Here is a 5,336-nt window from a genome sequence, read left to right on the forward strand (position 1 = left end):
TATCTTCAACTTTCATGTTGGACAGAATTTCATTTGAAGCATGTATGATGATGTAAATTTGAGGAGAAGAACTTTCCATTTTTGGCAGTTTCCAATTACAGGTCACCTGCTATTTTTGGCAATTCTTGATCTGACCTTAATTTCTCCAATCTTGATCATTGAAATGACAAATTAGAATTATATGAACATGAATGAAGCCTTTCAAACCATCTCCCACCTTCAAATCCTTGATTTCAGGCACAGTTGACCACAGTTGACCACAATTGAATTTCTAGGGTTTCGGGTGGATTGAACAATGACTGATGACTTCTGAGCACCCAATCTTTGACCAAACCACTTCAAAAGGACCCCTAGGTCATGTGAACATGTTGGACCAAACCTAGGGCTTTGCTTCCTTGAGAAATGCATTTGCTTGCTTGCTTGACTGATCCTCCTAACCAGTTGACCTAATTTTGTCTGATGGCTTGCACTTGGGCAAAGGACAATGCAATGCTATGCAGTGGATTATGTTATGTTAATGACCTAATATGAATATGAATTTACAAAAGGTAGGTGCAAATTTGAGGTGCTACATCTAACTTTTGCCTAGACCTCCCTTTCGGGTTTTCAGTCCACCGGGATTTGTTAGGCATAGTATCTTTTGACTGCATCAGAGTTCACAGGGTGAACGAGCTCTTCTCCATCCATAGTTGTGAGAAATAGAGCACCTCCAGAGTACGCTCTCTTTGCAACGTATGGGCCTTCATAGTTGGGAGTCCACTTCCCACGTGAATCCTTGTGTACTGGAGAGATCTTCTTGAGCACGAGATCTCCTTCCTTGAACTCTCGAGGACGGACCTTCTTGTCAAATGCCTTCTTGATTCGTTGTTGGTACAATTGTCCATGGCACAGAGCGGTCATCCGCTTCTCATCAATGAGATTAAGTTGATCATAGTTATTCTGGATCCATTCAGCTTCATCCAGCTTGGCTTCCATCAATATTCTCGTGGAAGGTATCTCTACTTCGATTGGGAGGACTGCATCCATCCCATATACTAAGGAGAATGGGGTTGCCCCTGTTGAAGTGCGGACTGAGGTCCGGTATCCATGCAAAGCAAAGGGTAGCATCTCGTGCCAATCCTTATAAGTTTTCACCATCTTTTGCAGGATCTTCTTGATATTTTTATTGGCAGCTTCAACAGCACCGTTCATCTTTGGACGGTATGGAGAAGAATTATGGTGGTCAATCTTGAAACTCTCACATAATTCTGTCATTGTCTTATTGTTCAAGTTTGAACCGTTGTCGGTGATGATCTTGCTTGGGATTCCATAGCGACAGATAATCTCCTTCTTGATAAAGCGAGCAACCACATGTCTCGTCACATTGGTGTAGGAAGCAGCCTCTACCCATTTAGTAAAGTAATCGATGGCGACCAGGATGAAGCGGTGACCATTGGAAGCCTTGGGCTCTATAGCACCAATCATGTCGATGCCCCACATTGAGAAAGGCCAAGGTGATGTCAAAACATTCAGTAGTGTTGGCGGTACATGCACCTTATCAGCATAAATTTGGCATTTATGACATTTTCTTGCATAGCTGAAACAATCGGATTCCATGGTCAACCAATAATAACCAGCTCTCAAAATCTTCTTCGCCATGGCATGTCCATTGGCATGAGTCCCAAAGGATCCTTCATGAATTTCCTTGATTAACATGTCTGCTTCGTGTCTATCCACGCATCTGAGCAGAACCATGTCATGGTTTCTCTTGTAAAGCACATCATTGCTCAAAAAGAATTTGGACGATAACCTCCTCAGAGTTTTCTTATCCAACAATGTAGCATCTTCTGGATACTCTTGACTTAAAAGATATCGCTTGATGTCATGAAACCATGGTTTACCATCAGTTTCTTCCTCAATCAGCTGACAGTAGGCAGGCTCATCTCTTCGCTCGATTCGAATAAGTGGAGCTTCATTATGGAATCTGACTTGGTACATTGATGCTAATGTTGCCAAAGCGTCAGCCACTTGATTTTCTACTCTTGGGATGTGATGGAAAGTCATATCATCGAAGTATTCTATAATCTTCACAACATGAGCACGATACGGGATCAGCTTCGCATCACGGGTCTCCCATTCACCTTTGACCTGATAGATCACTAAGGCTGAATGTCCATACACCTTAAGGACCTTGATCTGGAGATCAATTGCGGCTTCAAGACCAAGGATACAAGCTTCATATTCAACGACATTATTCGTACAATCAAAACACAACCTTGCTGTGAAAGGGGTAAAGCCACCATTTGGATTCATCAAAACAGCTCCCACACCATGACCACTGTAATTGGAAGAACCACCGAACGCGAGCTTCCATCGAGATCCTGGTTCTGGTCCTTCATTTGGGCCTGGGGTCTCACAATCCTTTATCACCATTATATCCTCATCGGGGAAATCAAACCTCAATGGCTGATAGTCTTCAACTGGTTGGTGAGCAAGATACTCTGCTAACACACTTCCCTTGATTGCCTTCTGGGTTACGTACTGGATGTCGTACTCTGACAAAACCATCTGCCAACGGGCAAGTCTTCCAGTCAAGGCAGGTTTGTCAAAGATGCACTTTATTGGATCCATTTTCGAGATCAACAAAGTAGTATGGCAAATCATGTACTGCCTTAAACGGCGAGCGGCCCATGCTAGCGCACAACAAGTTTTCTCCAAAAGCGAATATCGACTTTCACAATCGGTAAAATTTTTACTCAGATAGTAAATAACATGTTCTTTCCGACCAGTTTCGTCGTGTTGCCCCATCACGCATCCCATTGACCCTTCAAGCACAGCCATGTACATGATTAATGGCTTTCCTGGGACAGGAGGAATCAGAATAGGAGGCTCTTGTAAGTATTGACGAATCTTCTCAAAAGCACTTTGACAATCAGAATTCCATTCAACAGCCTGATCTTTTCGAAGCAATTTGAAGATAGGCTCACACGTGGCCGTCATGTGTGAGATAAACCTTGAGATGTAATTCAAACGTCCAAGGAAACCTCTGACTTCTCGCTTGGTGCGTGGAGCAGGCATTTCTTGTATAGCTCGGACCTTGTTAGGGTCTACCTCAATTCCTCGTTGACTAACAATGAAACCAAGCAACTTCCCTGAACGGACACCAAATGTGCATTTTGCAGGGTTTAATCGTAATCTAAACTTTCTGAGGCGTTCAAACAACTTTTTTAGATGGTTCATATGATCTTCTTCATTCTGAGATTTAGCGATCATGTCGTCAACGTAGACCTCTATCTCCTTGTGCATCATATCATGGAAGAGAGTGACCATAGCTCTTTGGTAAGTTGCCCCAGCATTTTTGAGACCGAAAGGCATTACCTTATAGCAAAAAGTGCCCCAAGGGGTAATAAAAGTGGTCTTCTCCATGTCATCTGGAGCCATCTTGATTTGATTGTATCCAGAAAAACCATCCATAAAGGAGAATACAGCAAAACTTGCAGTGTTGTCTACTAGAGTATCAATGTGTGGTAGAGGGAAATCGTCCTTTGGGCTAGCTCTGTTCAGATCCCTATAGTCAACACACATCCTCACCTTTCCATCCTTTTTGGGCACAGGTACAATATTAGCTACCCATTGTGGGTACTTCGCCACTGCGAGAAAACCAGCGTCAAATTGTCGTTTGACTTCTTCACGAATTTTCAGAGCCATATCTGGTCTCGTTCTTCGGAGTTTCTGTTTTACTAGCGGGCAGTCTGGCTGAAGCGGGAGCTTGTGCTCAACGATGTCGGTGTCTAGACCTGGCATATCCTGGTATGACCATGCAAATACATCCACATATTCTTGTAGCAGCTTAACCAATCTCTCTTTGATGCTTGCTTCAAGCGTGGTACCGATTTTGACTTCTTTCTTCTCTTCCTCTATGCCAAGGTTGATTGTTTCCACCGGTTCTTTATGTGGCTGAAGGGCTTTGGACTCGTGCTCGAGCAGCCTTGCCAATTCGTCGGGGATGTAACAATCTTCTTCACCCTCTTCTTCCGCTTGGTAGATAGGGGAGTCAAAGTTATGAGAGGTAGTAAAGTCATTGGATTCAACGGGGTTATCATTTATTCTGCATGTTTGAATGATTGATTTCTTTTAGAAAAGTAAAAATAAAAGATGTATAAATGAAAAGTCTTTTTTGTTTTTGAAAAGATTGCCATTTTCTTAAGAGAAAGCAAAATAAATGAATTTTAAGAATTTAACAAAATGCCTTTCATTCATTGATAATGATTATTTGAAAATGAAAATGGGCCCTACAACATGATCCATTAGCCTTGGGCAGAGCTAAGGATTTGAAAGGAAAAATACAACAATTATTACTTTGACAAAGGAAAAATTTCGGGGATCTCAACCGCCTTCCAGTTGTTCAAAGTTGTCTCACACCGGTAAACCAAACATGGCTCATCTTCATTTGCGGTGCTATCTTCAATTGCATTGACTTGATCTCCATGGATGAATCCTGTGCTGAGGAATACTTCCTGGATGCTTCAAGTGTTGTCCTTTGTAGGGACTCGGGCTCCTTTTGCAACGGAAGGCACATATCCCAGACCAAAGCGATCATGCTTCTCACGAATATCAATAAGTTGACCCCAACCTTCAGGGTTTCCTCCTTCAAAGCTAGACTTTGCGCTTTTCAGAGAAGCAAAAGACGAACCAGCTTTCCCAACAGGGTCCTTCATTTCCACAAAAGTGGCATTGGCTATTTCAAGAGCTTGGAAAGAAGTTTCCAAAGCGTCCTCATCAGCCTCAATGTATCTGAAGGATGAGAGGTGACTGACCACAAAGTCCTCCTCTCCAGAAATGATGATTAATTGATTGTCCACTACAAACTTCATTTTCTGATGTAGGGTGGAGGTGATTGCCCCTGCAGCATGAATCCAAGGACGTCCCAGTAAGCAGCTATACGTTGGATTAATATCCATGACTTGGAAATTAATCGGGAATACATGAGGGACAATCAATATGGGCAGTTCCACATCTCCAATCACGGTTCTCCTGGAACCATCAAAAGCTTTCACTACCAAGGCACTAGGCTTCATAGCTGGTCCTTGATAAGATAATTTGGCGAGTGTTCTCTTTGGCATAACATTCAGAGAAGATCCAGTATCAACCAACACTCTTCTGTCAGGCGCCATGTCCATATTATATTTGTAATTTTTTATGAACGCGTCTGACAGGTCTCGGAAACACCTGATCCTATTCTGATCCAGACTCAAATACCACTTGGAAGGAGCCCCACTTAAGTTGTCCTGAAAACAGTGGATCATCAGCTTGTCGTCCTCCACGTGTGCAGCCATTTTTCGATAATACATGATGAG

The sequence above is a fragment of the Lathyrus oleraceus genome, chromosome 1 (assembly GCF_024323335.1).
Source record: "Lathyrus oleraceus cultivar Zhongwan6 chromosome 1, CAAS_Psat_ZW6_1.0, whole genome shotgun sequence".
Taxonomy (NCBI): Eukaryota; Viridiplantae; Streptophyta; class Magnoliopsida; order Fabales; family Fabaceae; genus Lathyrus; species Lathyrus oleraceus.